Source organism: Salminus brasiliensis, chromosome 2, assembly GCF_030463535.1.
Source record: "Salminus brasiliensis chromosome 2, fSalBra1.hap2, whole genome shotgun sequence".
Lineage (NCBI taxonomy): Eukaryota > Metazoa > Chordata > Actinopteri > Characiformes > Bryconidae > Salminus > Salminus brasiliensis.
This window is the reverse complement of record NC_132879.1, coordinates 15,326,987-15,346,515: the sequence shown is the minus strand read 5'-3', so window position 1 is coordinate 15,346,515 and position 19,529 is coordinate 15,326,987. Positions and strand designations below refer to the sequence as shown.

Here is a 19,529-nt window from a genome sequence, read left to right as displayed (position 1 = left end):
AAGCTTTCACAAAAGAATAACTTGTACTCCAGGAGATTTTGTTCCCAACGTTTAGGGGAAAAAAACAAGCAGAAGTTACAAGGCAACTGGACATTGATGCAAACTGACGTCAAACAACCAAAATCTACACTGAGAAATTCTTATAGCACAAAACCCATTCATCCTATCAAACATCCCTGGTCAGGGTCGCGGTTGGTCCAGAGACTACCTGGAATCATTGGGCACAAGGCAGAAACACCCCCCCCTCACAGGATACTATACAAAATCATTCCCCACCCCTCCCATTATGTATAATGAATGTGAACTGGCTATGCTAAATTGTTAGCATATACAATTCACACTCATAATACATGATGTTAAAATAAAAATGTTAAATCTCATAATATAGTTTAACTTTAAAAACATGCTTTTGAATTTAAAAATATATTTTTTTAATTTCTCCCCTTTAAGATCAAATAAACCATATCAAACCAATGAAACATTTCATCTGGCTTGCCCAAGAACCATATAAACTAGGCTAAAAGCTTTGGATATTTAAGTGCGAATGTTTATTTAAGTTTGTGTGAAAAGTTCCTTTAATGAATTCTTAGATGATTTGTACAATTACTGGTGTTTACATGTTTAAATTTGGTGAATTTGGTTATCATCTTTAACTATGAATTTACTCTGAACTGTCAGAGAAAAATAAATTTATGCTGGTCTTTTCTATGGTGAGATCTGTTGAACTTAAGCTGAGTGGGCTTTAATTTGGCATCTGACATCAATTAAGCCAAAGAACCAACCAGAGTTAACAATATGTTTACTTCACCCATCTCCATTCCACTTGTAGCACAAGTTCATATAACCCGCTTCCCCCGGCACACAGTGCATCCCTAAAACACAGCAACATCTGTGTTAATCAGCGCAAGTCTGCCAGTCATACCGACCACATGCTTGCTTGTTTCAGTGCCATGCACTAGTTTAAGCTCTGTGAGCTTCTGGAAATGGAACCATGCTCATGAGTGAGCTCCGTTTGCTCTGCCTCCCTTTTACTAAATCTACCAAACACAGACAACCAGTGAGTATTATAGGCAAGTATCCAGGTAACAACAACAACATTTACATTTACATTTAAGGCATTTAGCAGACGCTCTTATCCAGAGCGACTTACAAAAGTGCTTTGCTATTTACCCAAGAATAACCTCAGCTAGTTAGAACAGACTAATAGTTCAAAGATGCCTCTAAGCTTTAGACATTACTAAGCACAAGTCAATAAGGTGACCATAGTACTCTGCTATTCCTTCAAGTCCTCTCGATAGAGGTGGGTCTTCAGTCTGCGTTTGTGACAGTGAGCGACTCGGCTGTTTGGACACCCAGGGGAAGCTCATTCCACCACTTTGGTGCCAGAACAAAAAAAGAGCCTGGACGCTTGTCTTCCGCATATTTTGAGGGATGGCGGGTCGAGCCAAGCCGTACTTGAAGCTCGAAGGGTTCTTGGTGCGGATCGGCTTTTGACCATTGCCATCAAGTATGGAGGGGCTGGTCCGTTCTTGGCTTTGTAGGCCAGGGTCAGGGTTCTGAATCTGATGCGGGCAGCTACAGGAAGCCAACAACAACATGTCTTAGCAGCTTTCTGTAAAGAGGTCCAACTATCTGTCTATGCACTTAGGTAAACACTCTTGATGCCCTTGATGCAAATTCAATGCTTCAGAGGTGATAATTAGCATGTTGGGAAAGAGAGGTTATTAATAACTGATCGTTTTCTCCCAAAAACACATTATAATATGTCTTTTCAGAAGTCACCCAGGGCTAATCCTGATAAAGTATGTCTAGGGATCATGATATCAAACCAATTTGGCATGTTGCCCACTGTTATTCACACAGATATATCAGCATCTTATCCAATATAACACATTATAACATGTATTAGTTTGAGGGCAGGACACCCTAATACAAATCATTACACAAGTCTAGGCATGTGTGTGTGTGTGTGTGTGTGTGTGTGTATATGTGTGCACGCAAACCTATATGTAGTAAGATTCTCTCTGCACACCCTGAGGCTGAAATCTTACACTGGGACTTGTAGTGATGACATCATCTAGAAGGAGACCCCCACGGAAAAGACGAGAGGGGACAGATGAAGAGAGGAGTCAAATTACCCATAATGAATCTGCAACTACTCCAGAGGAGCACAGCATGAACACAGACAGACAGACAGCAAGAGAGAGACTATCGAGGGATTACAGTTAAAATGAAATCAGACCCCATGTGCTTCAAATATCAAACGAAAAAGCCCATTCAGAGCTACTGGTCAGTTTTGCAGTGTGTTCAGAGACAGTCAGATGACGAGGCTGGAAGTGTTGGTGGTCACTGAAGCAGACCCATAGCTAACTTAGACTAAGGCTGAAGCTTCTGCGCTGCTGTTCTCCTGCACCTGGAGCTCTACACGCCTCAACAGCCCCATCTGTTAGACTGCATCACAGCTGACAAAACACACACACACACACACACACACACACACACACACACACACACACACACAGCTATAAAGAAAGACTGGAAGACACAGAGACAGTGAGAGAGAGTCAGGGCAAGAGAGAGACAGGGCAAGAGAGAGACAGGGAGAGAGAGATAGCAAAATAAAAAGAAAGTGAGAACAGACAAAACTGAAAGAAAAAGCTGAGAGAGAGAAAGAAAAACATTCAAATAAAGAGAAAGAGAAAGAGAGAGAGATGCAGATAAAGAGAGCCAGACCGACAGATAAAGAGTAAGGTGGACAGAGAGAGAGAGAAAGAGAGAAAGAGAGAGAGCGCAAAAAAGAAAGAGATGGACAGAGAGAGACAGGTAAAGAGATGGACAGAGAGAGACAGGTAAAGAGATGGACAGAGAGAGACAGGTAAAGAGATGGACAGAGAGAGACAGATAGAAAGAAAGAACAAAATGTCAATCAGCATAAAAGATAAGAACAGGGCAGAAGGACAGAAAGGGAACAATGCTGTTCTAGTAAACACACACAAACACCATGGTCAAGAAGAAAAGAAGGGCATGACTAAAAAGAAAGGAAACAGATGAAAGTGGAGAGGGACAGGGGAGGTAGATTAAGCTGCAGGTTCCTTTTAGGCCTCAAAAATGGCTGGTCTTCTTTGGTGTCTTTGAGAATTCATCTAAACAGAAGCAGCAGAAGCAGCAGCAGCAGGGGGGACACAATCACTGCTTCCTGTTGATTTGAGAGGGAGTAAACTCACGCAGATACTGCAGCCTTCAGGTAGGATATTAAAATACATAAACTGCAGATCCGCAGTGTATAAAATTAGCCTCACAGGACAGACTGGCTTGGCTAACTAGCTGAGCTGGTCTAAAATACCCAGAACACACACTTACACGACTGCGCACCAATGACGTCTGTATTAATTGAAAGGAGTAATCTCTGACCGTTGTGTTGCCTGGCAACCACAGCCTACTGTTAATGAACTCTATTAGCTGTTGGACAAATTTGGTGTTTGGTGCCATTTTATAAACAATACAAAGCCACAGGTGGCAGCCTATTTGTGATATTACCAAGGTTTGAGTGTGTTGTTAGATCTGATGTAAAGTGGGGGGTATACTTATTTGTTTATATGAGCTCCAGCTTCATCAGTTGGCAGCTACTAGGTCTATTACAGCTAGGATGCAAGATTGCTTTTCAGCCAATTTGGACACTTGAAGGTTGTAGGCCTATTTTAAAAGCAAAATTATTCAATAATTTTTAGGTTTTGCTTTCTGCTAGTACAGCCTTTCTATCGGTCCATTCATCCACTATTATCCATAAAGTGTACAGAGCAGCTATAGGGTTCGAATAATTAAGACAAAAATGGAGATGTTTTTTCATTGGACAGCAACTCTAGACCATCTACTCTAGACCATACACTTAATATGTATCGGTAACGGCAGATTTGTAGCCAAAACATGCAAAGAATGCTGCAGTTCAATGTTCAACCGTTAAATTTAACTATGGAGCTTGTGCGCAACTGCAGAAGCTCATTAAAAACTGTTTTTTTACTGTATCTGACTCATATTTGTAGTGTAAAGCAAAATGTGTAAAATAACGTACCTCGTGGAGGAAGCAGAGTAAAAACACCACTAACTAGAGACTTCTATCTAGAGTACATCACTCAGTCCAGTACAGTGAGCATCAGAACACAGCAGAGTTAACAAACAGCAAACAGTGCAGACCACATTTATCCACAACCTATAGTACAGCAGCAACAGTCAGAAAGCTGAAGGAATCACATCTAAAATGAAGGCATTTTTAGTGCTAAGTGATAAGCAGGCCTTTTAGGTTGTGCTTTCACTTCAATGCTCCTCAGTGCAGTTCTGCACGGGACTTCACAGGCTCTCCACACAGGAGTTCCACTGCGTTTTTAATGTTGTTGATTCCTAAAGATAAGGTATATTTAATCTCAAGAGACACGAATTGATTCATCTTTATTTTAGGCCATATACTCTTCACCAGTGACTGTAGAAAGCATGAACAGCGCTAAAGTTTCTCCAAAGTAAAGCAAACACAGGTCTTACACCTGGTTACAGTAGAAGGTGTGGCCCCGCCCATCCTCATATTTTTTAATGACAAAACCGACCATTTTCCATCTCAATTTTCTCCTCTCAACTGTCCTTCTATCTCCAGTGTCTAATTTCAACAGTTAACATTTTTATACTTAGGAATGAAATGATTGACTGTCTTGGCTGGAAAAGGCCGGCTGCTGGACCTGCATCTCACTTTTTCTGTTCATTACGTGAAGCAGCTGAGAGTTGTAGTCGAACTTACATGAGCTGGACTTTTACTGTTAAAACACTCCACTTGCCAGACAGAGGGGGAATCCAGGGGGGAAATCTGCTTTGCTTCTGCGCGGTAAGCTCAATGAAGGCAATCTGAGAGAAAATACAGGCGAGTCTGGCACCGCTTCGGTTCTCTGCTGCGCAGACTTTGGTTGCAAATTTGACAACATGGTGGGCAGTTTTGGCTTAATTTTTATGGAACGGAAGGGAGTGAAACCACGGTGTCCATATTCTCCACAGTCATTGCTCTTCACCCTAACACAAGCGCACAAGGAACAATACAATCCATTAAAACAATGGAAAGAAGGGTTTGCCTGCTTTTGACTCTGTTCTGTCCTTGCAAGCATATGTCTTCATTATACTGGACAATACAGTTTGTCTACTACAGCATCTTCACACACCAAAGAGACTTGGTTTCCCCTCAGGGCTCAACTTAATGTTCCTCTGTGACAGTAAGTGGTAAGAGGGTTCTTGTACAGTTACTACTATACAGTAAAGTTTGTTTTGTAAGCACTTTCAAGGGCTAGATCATGCACCCGGCCTTCAAATGAACCATTACAGACACTCAAAACATTTCAAACATTTCAAACTGTGGCTTAAATAAGATGTTGCCAGAGAAAAAAAAATAAAGAGTTGCACATAATGGCTGCAATACAATGAAGGGCAATGAATGCAGAAGTTAAAAATGTGTGATTGATGATTAACATTTTTGGATTCTTTTGATCATCCTTTTCAATAGTGGATATAAGTAGTGCTAGCCTAAATCAATGTCAACAGATATATAATATGTAATATTTTAGTAAAAACCTGACCCTCAAAATTAATGAAATTTAAGTGATATTGGTTTTATGTAAGAAATAAATCACACCCTAATTTCAAGTACCACTGGTCAAACTGTGAACCTGAAGGTAAGCTATAAAAATGGAGATCAAAGAGCATTCATACAGAAGTTAGTAAAGGGCTACAAAATGGCACCCATGAGTTTGTACATAAATTCAGGAGGAAACGGACGCTGCATCTTCCCATCCTGATGCTCACATTTACAGCATTTGGCTGATGCTCTTATGCAGACTGACATTTAAACAAGGTTACAAAGGTAGGAAAATGTAGCATGGTGTGCTCACCCAGCCAGAGGACCACATGGTAGGTGGTGTTATTACCCACAACTAATCACAAAACATACATAATTTGGATTGCATTACCGTGTATGAGCCACAGATCGGATCACTGATCAGATCAGCATAAAAAGAGTGATGTCGCATCGTGCGTGGCCATGCTCGATGTACTGCCATTATTAGATTATACAACACTTTTTGGCAACATAATATGATTGCCTTGTGTTGTGTTAGTGTTCTCTGATAGTTCTGCTGTGTTCTAATACTCATTACACTGGGCTGAGCGATGTGCTCCAAGTGAGAATGAGGTTAGTGATGTTAAAAGTCTCAATCAAAACAAACATTCAGAACCTCTAACTGAAGCAATCTTGCCCAGTTATTTTTTTATTTAGTCTGTTAATACTTTTCCTGCTGTGTGTGCCCTGTCCTGTTGAGCAGCTTGTTCAAAAGACCTTCGCTTGGACACATTTTGGCCTTTGTGAAGACAACAATCAAAAAGAAGACAAATGTAAACACTGCAGAATAACAGTTGCAGCGACCAATCTGTTCCATAACTTGGAGCATTTATATTACCAAATATGAACAGTGCACGGCTCAAAGAAAGAATGACTGATAAGTGCCGAGCAACAAGTGCCTCCATAAAGAAGCTGTCGATAACAAATGCAACCCAATATGAAAAGCATGTCTTTATAGATCTGTGAATTTTTTAAATACTTCTTCTCTTGTGCACTTTGTGATGTGTTTAAAAAGCTAATATATAAATAAAATTGTACATATTTATAATTTAGCTACAGTACAAACCTCATCAGTGAACTATAAGGGGAAATAAATTAATAAACAAAAAACCTCATTATCACAATTGGTTAAAATTATAATTAATTAATTTTCACGAAGAGAATAAGAGAAGCACCAAGCTCATGTAAAAGAAATATTCAAACTAGTATGTAAAAATATTAAAGCGGTTAAATAATGCTGCATCATAAAATATTATATTCATAACTTTTTAAAAAATATTTTTTCTCCCATTATTCAGCTCAAAATTATCACACTATCACACTAAATGGTATGTTAAAATGGTGCACTGCCATTAGCAGTGTGTTCAAGTGTGTTGCAACCTTAGTGTGCATAGGCATATACATGAACCTTTTCATTTATCAAAGCACAGCAAAGGTAACTAGCTCACAGCAAAGTTAATTCAGGGTTATATATACATACTCATCTAAGCGACAGAGCAGAACTCCATTTATTTTCGCTTTGCCTTTCCTGGAGTTTCATAAAATCTGGAGGTCTCCAAGGTACTTTAAGAAGGCAAACAATCCCCAAGGTTTAGACAACAAAAGCCTAGGGCTATGCATTAAATTGTTCAAAATGAATATTTAACCAAATCAAAAATGTTGCCCTCGGCAATTGGTTAATGAAACAAAGACAACAACAAAAGCATTTTATTTAGGAGTATTACCCGTTGTAGTGCAACTTTGTGGGTTAAACAGCACTATTATTTTAATGAACCAACTTAGAGGTCACTAGATATCTATAGGCGACCCCCCCCAAAAAAACAACCCAAATGAATTACTGACACCAAGATCACTAATGTGATGATGTTCTGCTTTCATTCAGACAAAAATAAAAGTCAGTAATGAAAAAACAGTAGTCACTATGACTGTACTGCAGACATGTCTGGACTGTTGTTAGGACTGTTGGGAGGGGGAAAAAAAAAAAAAAAAAAAAAAAAAAAAAAAAAAAAAAAAGAATAGCACAGCATATGCGGTACGATATCCAGCTGTGTGTATAATCTCACATTTGTTTGGCAGATATTTTTCTGCACGGCTCATTGGAGGAGAAAACGGGCATAAGAGAATATTAAAGAGAAAGAGAGAAAGGGAGTCAGGGGAGAAGCCTGGGAGGGAGAGGAGGGCAAAGAGACCATCTGCTAACGAATGGGGTCGAACACACTCCGATGTCTGGGTAGGAACAGTCCATGTTGTCTGAGGTTCATCCATCACTGCAGACCTCATTAAAAGGACAAAAACAAACAGCATGCCATCAAAACGAGGTTGGAGTGGGCTGGGCAGGAGAGAACGAGAAGGGAAAATATGGGAGGGTAGAGTTCCAGAAGAAGTCTTTAGGAATGAGTAGGAGAGGTAGAGAGAAAGCAATAATGTAAAACAGTGCAACAGGGCAGAATGTCAGTGTTTTTGAGGTTTATATTGACATAAAATATTGCTTGTTCATTTAACTTAATTACCGTCCATCCCTCACTACATATTAGTAGAAAGATTCTTTCTCAGTCATGTAGAACATTAGGACATTGCATTTGGGCACAAGAACCTTTTCAAAAGACCTTTTCAACATAGAATCTACCATGAATTCTGTATCATATCAGAGGGTGCCTAAACAAAATTGAAGCTAAGGCTGAGTTAGACCATGCAACATGACAATGACCCAAAATATTCCAGTAATCCAGGATTGGATCAATAGCTCTGGAAGAAAGGGGAGGGAAAGTTCTGGAATGGCCAGGAAGAAAAGCTCTGGAATGGCCAGGCCAAAGTTTGCAATGGAATCTTACTGAGATTCTGTAGGGTGAATCGCATGCATAGCACTTCTCAAACATCATACAAATGAAATAATTCTGCATGGAGTAGTGGAGAAAAACCTTTTCCCAGTTAATGTCAGACTGGTAGACAATTATAGGAAAAGCTAACTGAGGCTATATCAGCCAAAGAGGGAATCATCAGCCATCAGAGCAAAGGATTGTTTGCTCACAAGAAATTTGAATTTCTATTCATGATATTTTACATATAGTATTTCTTCAGTTTCATCTGATTAGTTATATTATAGCCACCTCTCAATACTGTTAAAATGAATTAAGAAATCTGGCATGAATATGGAGTCAGTCCCCCACCCCTTTTGCGGCAATAATGGTGTCTATTTTCCTGGAAAGATTTTTCAAGTTTTTCTTGGAATATGTATGTGGGAATTTGTGCCCGTTTGGTCATTTTTGAGGTCAGAAAGTGATGTTGGCCAAGAGGGCCTGGCTCACAATCGACGTTCCTATTCGTCCCTGCGTGCAGACCACAGGAGTTCCTCCACACCAAATTCAATGTCAAACCACATCTTTATAGACCTCACTTTGTGCACAGAAGCACAGCCACGCTGGCTCAGGAGAAAGTCTTTCCCAAACTGATACCACCAAGTAGGAAGCAATTAAAATGTTTTTGTGTCCAAAACTGGGTTGGTTTTGATGGTGTGGACAAAACAGCAGTAAACGGATACAGTAAACTGTTTTGTGATCTTCAGAGAATGTTCCTCACTGAAAGAGGTTATAATTAATGTCTATTAATTGCATCTATATGATGCCAGAAGGTGTTCTGCAAGTATGGTAAACAGTATAAATTAGGCTTAAAATAGCCTGTACTAGATTCATTACAATGTGCCCAAATTGTCCCTGGTCCCAAGCAACTGAATTGGATCAGCATAGGATCCCTTTCAAAACATGTGGAGTAACAAGACACACCTGTTCAAAATAAGAGCTACACAAGTACCCCTGAATAAACACACACACCATGAGGGGGTTGCTTTTTGACATCTCATCATAGGTCTACAGTGGTTTATGTCACAAATAACACAAACCCGAAGCCACGTGAGACATGTAGAAGTTGAGCAGTGAGCAAGCACGTGTAACTTCGAGTTTACAAATAAATTATCATGACTTTCCCAAAAGCAGGGTAGTCTGTTTCTATCAGATGAACCTGATAGTACAACCAGCAGGAAACTAAATTAATTAGCTCCCTAAAGTTCCCATCCAACCACACAAGGAAAATACAGCTACAACTGCCACAGCCCACCCTCAGATCCAACATTACCAACCCGCATCCTCTTCTCCACTGCCCGAGAGAACCTTCTACATCAGTTCCAAGAATAGCCAACCTTTTCCAGAAATACATATGAGCAGAAAGAGGAGTGTTCGCTTCCTTTAGTCTTTTCCTAAAGCCATCCTCAGCATCCCTTACAAAGCATATAAAGCAAATATAAAAAAAATCTGATTAGGGTATTTCTCAGTACATTATTTTAAATAAGGGATGCTTTAAATAAACAGAATACAGAATTCTGTGATAACATAACGTAAAGCCCATAGCACACCAGACGCATCATGCCATGTCCAAAAATTGCAGCCACTGCGGAAACAAATCCTAGAGGAAACTCTGCAATACAGTGTAAGATTTCCTTTGGTGTCTTTTTAGCAAAACAGAACAAAACAGTCCAAAGTAAATCAGCTATATCCAGTTTGTAGGACGTTCTCTTGGCACAGAGTAGCAGAACTCAGGGCATACGGGCTTATTACCTTTATAATACAAACTAGGGCTGCACAGTATTTCACATAATTATATATATATGCCCTGTTTAAATCATTTTAGAGTGCTTTATTAAAATGACATGCCGGATCACTAGTAGTGAAGTTCTATTACAATTGGTGCAAATTCCTGTATTTCGTAATATAGATATGCCTTATAAATGAATACATTACAGTGTCAGAGTTTTTACAAATGTAATACCATGATATTACTGGATTTCATCATCATCATCATCATCATTTCTCATTTAATCAACAAGGGTAACAGCAAAAAAGTTGGGCTAATGGCCCTGTTGATTGCTTCTGGTACCTGTGGTTGTGTTAAAAACAGCCTTGTGTCCATTAAAACCTTTGCAAACTAATGCAAACCTACTACTCCAAGATCCCATTTACCAAATATTAGCATATAAAAAAAATCATTCATGAAAACGGAGAATATAATTATAAACCTAAAATACACAAGATGAAAAAAAAAAAAAAGTCTTCTCACATCCATCTTAGAGACAACAGGCAGCACAGTACTTACTAAATTACTAAATCACATTACTACAGCAGTAAACTTTTAACAAAAAGATTCACAGGTCAGTAACCTTCCAAACTTTAGCTACACATTCGACATTACAGCCTGCCACTGGTTATTTTCCGCTTTTGTTCGTGTCCATGTGGACAGTTTCACACATATTGAAGCATGACAGGAAACTCTGCTGTAGCAAATATTTTATTCAAAGATAGTAGCACTTCTCCTGCCTTGAATAATTGATTTCGCCATTTTTTTTCCTGGTTGACGGCTGCATAGCTATAGAAAGTGAACTCAGGTGAACTCAACTCTGTACTAAGGCTTTACAGACACTCAATTGTGGTATGTCAATCAATATACATTAGATTATTATGTTTGTTTTGTAACTATATGGACAAAAGTATTGAGTGCACCTGCTGATTCATTCTGCTTCTGTTGGACTAACTATCTCTACTGTCCAGGGAAGGCTTTTCGCTAGATTTTGGAGCACTGCTGTAAGTACTTGATTGCATTCAGCAAAAATATTGTTAGTTAGGTCAGGATGTTGAATGACCAACACCTTACCTTAGGGTAGAGATATGTATCGCCTACCAGAATATCTTAACTGTTGTTTTAATGATGTGCGAGCAGACATTATCGAGTATGTCACTCACTCTGCGAAAACCACTCAAAAACACGCCTTAAGAGTTCACATATTCAGTGCGCCGGTTAGCCTGATAGGATAGACTACTGCTCATGTGCATGGAGTGCATGCAGCGCACCAGCATAGCCTACAAGTTCACCGCTAGTGTTCTGCCTAGGAATGACTGGAGTTAAAAAGGAGAGAACAAACTGCGATAGGTGACAAAACACAAGTAGCAACACCCTGCCACTGTAGTCTGTGGCCGTCGGATTCTGTGAGCACAGTGGGTAGTTTCTGAGATTTCTACTTGTGTGCAGTCACATATTCTGACAGAGACAGCCATTATCAGATTATGTGACTGAGCTGTTTCTTGTGACAAAATGTGCTGCCAGCAGAAAGTGTGACCCCTGTATAATTCTATAAGAAACAGTGCAGTCCCGTAATTTACAAAGTTCAAGTGAAATAGATCCTGAATCCTGAATTTGTTAAGTTGTTTAAACATGCATAAAGTGAAATGATAAAACTTAAAACCTTTGAAAATAACATGAAATATAAATATGTAAATGTTGTATTATTTTTACTTGAATTCAGTTTTAAGTAAATAAATAAGAAAGTAGACATTTGAAGGGTGAAAAGTATAGTCTAATTATCGTTATCAGCAGAATCCCAAAAATATTGAGATATAATTTTTGTCAATATTGCACACCCCTACCCTACCTCATCCCCAACCCCCCAACTCATCCCAAAAATACTGGATGGAGCACCATCATTCCAGAGAACACACAGTTCCACTGCTCCACAGCTCCAGAGTCCTAATCTATAGACAGTACTGCTCTACAGGGATTAAACAAGCTGCATGTGTGCGAGTTAGCACATCTGTTGGATCAAAAACTTGTATCTCCAAAAAAATAGTAGAGGACAATGGAAACATCTTCCTAACTTTCAATGGACTGTCAATGTAAAAAAAAGGATATTTATTTATTTATTTCTTTTTACATTAAACATGTTCAAGAAATGTGTGTTCAATGTATTGCTGAATGTTTACCACCCATCTCAAAAAGAAAAGGTGTTTTCCCCACTAAACAGAAAAAATAAGAAATGTAACTGACATAAGTTTTAAAATATGTCAAGGTTTTTGCAGGCTGTTGTGGAAACATTCTTGACCTATAACAGTCTTCAAGCTTTGTGATGAATGCAGCTGCTGCAGAGTGTAACAGGTGAAAGGATCCGTAACGCCCCCCGGTGTTTAAATTCTACTGGGCCAGGCTACCTCAGACTTCGCCCTTGGAATGGACATGAATTGATCAGACATGTAAGCCAGTGTCGGTCCAAATGGTATTAGGTGTACACACACAGTAATTAGATGGCTATATTCTATACATTTGTTTTGTTTATGTTCTACAAAAAAAATGCAATTCATTTGTACATGACTATTCCATAATTGCCCTGTGAATGAGCTAAAGATAAGTATGGAGCTGTGAAAGAGATGTTAATAATGTTCAATAATTGGGCACAAAAATACTCATTTTTGCTGCAAATCATGGCAGATGTGCCCTGGCAATAAAGGCAAAAGAGATCTCTGATCTCAAAGGATTGGAAACAAAATTTGGACTTTTCTATATCTATAGAATCTTTTCTAAAATCTATAAAATAAAATGAAACCTTACAAAAACAGCTAACTTTCAAACAGCCTTAATTACAGACTATGCCTCAAATCATGGCAGAGAAAGATACGCCTCTTTAAGTCCACAACTCCATATATGACATGTGACATATTGTATACTTATTCCACAAATTAACACAGTTCCTAAGGGTTAAATGAAATGTCTGTGAAATGCTTTTTGGTAAGATACACTCAAACTGAACAGGGCTGTTTAGACAGGGTGAAAGGGGTGCTATGGTGCTAGCTTGTGGGTGTATGTTCCATTAACTGATGAGAGTTACTGCTTGCCCCACCCTCCCCACACTTTTATTTCTCCTCTCCTCTAATTCTTAATTCTTTACTTCTGAGTTTACTTGCATTTGTCCCTGTTTGCACTAGCTAGCTAATGTAAAAGGTAAAGGTAAAAAGGTAAAGGTGCACGTATTTGTCACTGTACAGTGTACAGCGAAATGTGTCCTCCGCATTTAACCCATCTGGTAGTGAACACACACTCACACACACACACACACGTGTTAGGGGCAGTTAGTACACACACACACCCAGAGCGGTGGGCAGCCAACTCCAGCGCCTGGGGGGGCAGAGAGGGTAAAGGGCCCAACAGTGGTAGCTTGCCGAGCCCGGGAACCGAACCCACAACCCTGTTATCGATATCCCGGCGCTCTAACCGCTGAGCCACCACTGTTTACTTCACCTTGAGTTCACATTTTTCTCTACCTACTGCAGTGTGCTGTGTTTTGACCCATGGCTGCCTTCTCAATGGTGTAGTGGGTGTAGATACTTAGCCAGGGGTAGCACAATTCTAATAATACAGCTTGGGACACCAGGAGCCAAGCCAAATGAGAGCAGCATGTTTAACTCTCAGGTTTGCTTACCTAGGCTGTCCACAAAATAAACTGACTACATTGTTTTATTTCACCGTTTGTGTGACATTTACATGCTACATCAAGCTCTTATTTAAATAAATCTGAGCAACATTAAGTGTTGAAACTTTAGAAAACGTGACTTAAATACTAAGACATGATTAAAGACATTTCAGTCATTGCACAAGGCTGGCGAAATTGCCCTGTGAATGAACTAAAGATAAGTGTGGCGCTGTGAAGGAGATGTTAATACTGTTTAATAATTGAGCACAAAAAGGTTCATTTTTGCCGCAAATTATGGCAGAGAAAGCCTAGCCTCCATAAGTCATTGATGTGCACTGGCAATAAAGGCAAAGGAGATCTCGGATCTCAAAGGATTTAAAACTAAATTTGGACTTTTCCTTGTAGCATTTTTCTCCTGGAGAAAAAAGCAAGAAAGTGAAATTAGCTGAAATTTGTGAATTAGCTACACATTTATTTGCTAAGAGAATCTACAGAATACATTATCATATGGAAAGAGATAAGGGGTTAAGAACCAATAATTCAGGCTAAAATAAGCAATGAGTTTTCAAAACTGTTGCAAAAATAGCTTTTATTATCCTGGGACTCTGGCTAGACTAGGCAACAGCATAGTTAGCTAATGGTGTTGAGGGATGAGTTTCGTCCAGCAGCTTGTTTTTCATGCCAGTGAAGAGATACAACAGGCATCAGGTTACCTATAAATAACTTTTATACAGTACAACAGCTGTGGACTGAATGGGCCTCGTGTCTGTGTGTCCCTGCTTATCTGTATATGTTTCTTCTACTGGTGAAATTTCATAGGAGGATTGGGGGGGGGGGGTACATGTCCCCCTGACTACAGAGATTATCTTGGGGGGTGGGCGGGATGGTGCATCATGACATTTTTTAGTAGTGAGGTATTGTGTATAGAGAGGGACAGAGAGAGAGAGAGATAAGATAGACCATTAAAAAGTTAGTTCTTACAATACAAATATGTTATTAACCTTATATTAATATTATATACCATAATGCTGTTTGTTTTTGTTTTACTTTTAACATACAAAGCATTGCATTTTCATGAAAACCTAATCTCATGTAGAAATGGCTGCATGTAGGTCGTCACCACTAACTAGTCAGGTCTAAACTACACCATTGGTCACAACCAGTAGAATCAATTTTGCCAGACTTAACTCCAGTGGAGTTGATGGGTTTCAGATGAGCTGAAGTCATATGAACACTGACGTTTACAGTGTAAAATCAGTTCGCAGTTTTCTACTAGGTAACAACGTGTAGTTGAACTGATATTGCCAATATGCTCTTGGGTCCCTTCCGAGTGTATCGCACCACTGCCACTCATCAAAACTATGCACACCATACTGCATCATGCTTCCACAGAAAAACAGCATAATAACATAACTTTTACACCCACTCCCACCAGCAGTCCCAAAGATGCCAAATGACATCCAATATTTGAGGTAGGATTTCTACCTTCTGGACCTGAATTTGCCATCTTTGCTGCAAAGTAACATCAGGCTATTTACTCCCACTCAAGAACGACATTTTTAAGCAGTGGTTTCCAACCCTTAGTTAGTGTTTACCCTTCTCCCAACACACCTGATCCAGCTAATCAGCAAATTAACAAACCTCCTTTGGGTTGAAGGTGGTGTGATACAGCAAGAAAATCACAAGAAGGTGCAGGGCAGGGAACCACTGGTCTAATAGCTCCTACATATCCTGTACATATCCCTGCAGTTTGTATGTTGTTTATGTGTTATTAAACAAATCTTTTTACTTAGGCCAGTCATTAATTTTAACAACATGTGTTGCCATTTTGGGGCGTATTTTTAAGACACCAATTCAAACATCTGTGCATTACAAAATTATTACTTTTGGGCGACATATAATATACATTTTACATATCATACCATTATACACTTTTCCTTTAAATGACAACAAGCCACCCTTAATACTTTCTTAATACTTTGCTTCTACGTTTATTGCCATTTGTCCCTTTTTGCAATAGCTATCTAATGCTTACTTCACCTTGAGGTCACATCTTCCTCTTTCTGCTGCAGTCTGCCGTACCTGCCTTCCTTTTCTACGTTTTCTAGACGACTCAAATAAAAAAAAACTATTGCAGTCAAATGTTTTAGTGATCACAAGTAGCCCAAGCAAAAAAAAAAAACTATCAATCAATCAATCAATCAATCAATCAATAAAAGCACCCCACAATCTGTCATTTTGACCCATGGCTGCCTTTAGAAGTTCATTTGCACAGATAGTGGGTGAAGAGACTCAGATAAGGGTGGCATTATTCTAAACCATACGGCTTAGGACACAAGACGCCGAGCCAAATCTCAGCAGTGTGTTGAACTCTAACTCGGAACTCGTTTTCTAACGTTGGCCTCAATTTTCTGATTGACTTGTTTTATTTCACAGTTTGGTAAGCGTTCCAGATGTCCAAATGTAGGTGCTTTTCCATATGTCTGCTTTGAATAATCAAATCAAACACTGACCCCTAAATAATTAACTTAAAAATGAAAAACTTGCATATGGATACACTCTTAGTAACAGGCTATATCTGGGTGCACACTGCAAACTGCTGTTACCAGCATCTTACTAAAGAAACACTGCATGCTTGGGAAACTATGACAAAGGTGGCTTGGAGTGCAGCAGACATGCTGATTGGGGCCAGAAAGGATTGTTAGGTTGTTTGGGTCCAATCTCAGTCTGGAGGGAAGCTTACCCTGACACAGAGAAGCCACAGTCCTGGGAAAACAGCAGCTCGCTAACAAGCAGCGCAAGCCGAGTGAGGCTGGCTTATAGAAATCCAGTTTGAACAGCTCACACAAGAGCATGTCTGTTTGACTTTGCAGGACTTTGCAGGATTTTAACAGAAAGTGCAGCTCTGCCTGTAAAAACCCGACAAGAACATCATAATAAGTGCATTTAACTTTATTACTTTAACAACCTTACAGCGAATGAGCCCAGCTCCAGCAGCACACAGGGAGTTATTAACCTGGTTTGAGCAGGACCATTTAGAAAGCGCACACACACACACACACACACACACACACACACACACACACACACACACACACCAAGTATTGTGAAAATCTAGCTAGGTAAAGGTGGCTTGTTTATCACAAGGATACTTCAGATCACTTGTGTAAGTCTGTGAGGCTTCTTAATTCATCAGCTTCATTTATTTCCACCTTAAAAGATACACAGGTTCAGTGTTGGCTGCTGTAGCTCTTAAGGTGGAAGGCTAAGCTGGAATAAGAAGTGAACTTCAGCTTTGCACTAGCTAAGTTCAGGGTAGGCAGGTGACAGTGGGCACTTACAAATGCCCACTTTTAGACTCCAAAGGCTGGCAAATCATGTCAACCAAGTCAACCAGAGAGGCAGTAACACCATCTAATCGTTAACCTGAACACACGACCTGACAGCCATATCTGTGACAAACATGCTCTGCATACCTTTTAGACACAGCCATCAAAGCTGTCCACCTAAATATGAACGTTACCAGGGTGGACTGAGAGCAGCTACCGAGCGAGCGAGCTGATGATCTAGCTAATGTTCAGGTTAGGGTTCCTACTTTCTGCTGAGATTTAGAGGCAGAGCAGCCAGGCTAGCACCCAGTAGCAAAACACTGGGCTGGCTAACCACAACAAAGCAGACTATTCTCCTAAAAACAGCGGCGTTTTCACTCGCACCAGCTTTTTACTCACCCATTCGCTTACAAACAACGTCCTGGAGGCTCGACCCGTTCACACACTGCGCGACAGTGGTTATATCAGAGGCAGAGGCAGAGGCAGGCACACACACACACACGCACACACACACACAAGGACTGAGTGCAGAGACTCATGCACCTCCTCAACGGCTCCCTCTGTGATCTAGCGATGTTCGATTCACAAATGAATCGGTTCTTTTGAACACGTTATAAATCGTACCGATGCGCAAGTTTTGAATGAATCTATCCGTTTGTAAAGTATATTCCTGGGTGGGAAAATGACATTTCAGTGGTTTTCGTATTTCATAAACACAACTATAAACAAAACATAACGTTTCACATTCAAAACAGGCACATTCAATTCAATAATGATCAGATCAACTCAAACTGAATCTGAATCTCAACTGGCTCCTTACTCACCATACGCAGATCAGCCAAAACAATAAAACCTGTAACATGTAAAATATGAATATAATTGATTATCTCATTGTAATGCCACCTGTCAAGGGGTGGGACATACATATCAGACAGCAAGTGAACAGTCAGTTCTTAAGTTAAATAGTAAAATAATGAAAGCATAAGGATCTGAGCCACTGTGACAAGGGCCAAATTGCGGTGGCCCCAAGACTAATGGCTCAGAGCATCTCCGAAGCGTGAGATCTTGTAGGGTGTTCCCGGTATGTAGTGGTCAGTACCTAGCAAAAAGTGGTTTATAAAGGAAGAAGAACCTAGTGAGCTGTTGACAGGGTCATGTGTACCCAAGACACGTTAATGAGATCCATGGAGGCCCCACCTCACAATTCAATCCAACAGAAGTTTGAGAAGGACTTGGTGGCAAATACCACAGGACACTTTCAGAGATGGGATGTACACAATATTAATCACAGATGGGATGTACACAATATTAATCACAGATGGGATGTACACAATATTAATCACAGATGGGATGTACACAATATTAATCAGGTGGTTTTAATGTCATTGCAGATCAATGTATAGTGCACTATAAAGGGATAGGTCACAAAATGATGGATTCCTCTATATCATAAAACATCTAACAGTGCAGTAAATGTCCAAATAGCTATTTGGAATTCATCCAGGAGCCACACATCTCCCCATTAGATACTATTTGAAAAAAATCATATATATTTGACCTAAAACATTGACAAATACGTGCACCTTTACCTTTTTTTTTTTACCTTTAAACAGGGCTATGTATATATGTTTATATAAATTATATTTAAATTTTGAATTATATTATTGAACTGAATTGAACCTGAAGGGGATGTGAGCAAAATTTCTTTCAATGATCATAAGTTACATTCCAACCCAGAGGGTCTCCAAGACTGTCTGTATAGTCAGTGTTCCCAGTTTTTACACACTGATTACAGGATGTAGGTTAAGGGAACTGCCAATTACTGCCTGGTTAGGGTTAAGGTTAGGGTTTAGGGTTAGGGTTAGGGTTAGGGTTAGGTTAGGGTTTAGGGTTTAGTGTTAGGTTAGGGTTAGGGTTAGGGTTAGGTTAGGTTAGGGTTTAGGGTTTAGTGTTAGGTTAGGGTTAGGGTTAGGGTTAGGTTAGGGTTTAGGGTTTAGTGTTAGGTTAGGGTTAGGTTAGGGTTTAGGGTTTAGTGTTAGGTTAGGGTTAGGCTAGGGTTAGGGTTAGGTTAGGGTTAGGGTTAGGTTAGGGTTAGGATTTAGGGTTAGGATTAGGGTTTAGTGTTAGGTTAGGGTTAGGTTAGGGTTAGGGTTAGGTTAGGTTAGGTTAGGTTAGGCTAGGGTTAGGGTTAGGGTTAGGTTAGGGTTTAGGGTTAGGGTTAGGGTTAGGTTAGGGTTAGGGTTAGGGTTAGGTTAGGCTAGGGTTAGGGTTAGGT

At 39.8% G+C, this 19,529-nt stretch overlaps 1 protein-coding gene across 1 annotated transcript in view; it reads right to left on the bottom strand.

Annotated features, from left to right (window-relative positions):
- The window catches only part of ndst1a (N-deacetylase/N-sulfotransferase (heparan glucosaminyl) 1a), a 68,647-nt gene extending 50,858 nt beyond the window's left edge, over positions 1-17,789 (bottom strand). The window contains exon 1 of the mRNA XM_072668286.1: positions 17,654-17,789. The gene's annotated coding sequence lies outside the window, so the exon portion shown is untranslated. The remainder of the gene's footprint in view (positions 1-17,653) is intronic.
- Positions 17,790-19,529: the final 1,740 nt, after the last annotated feature.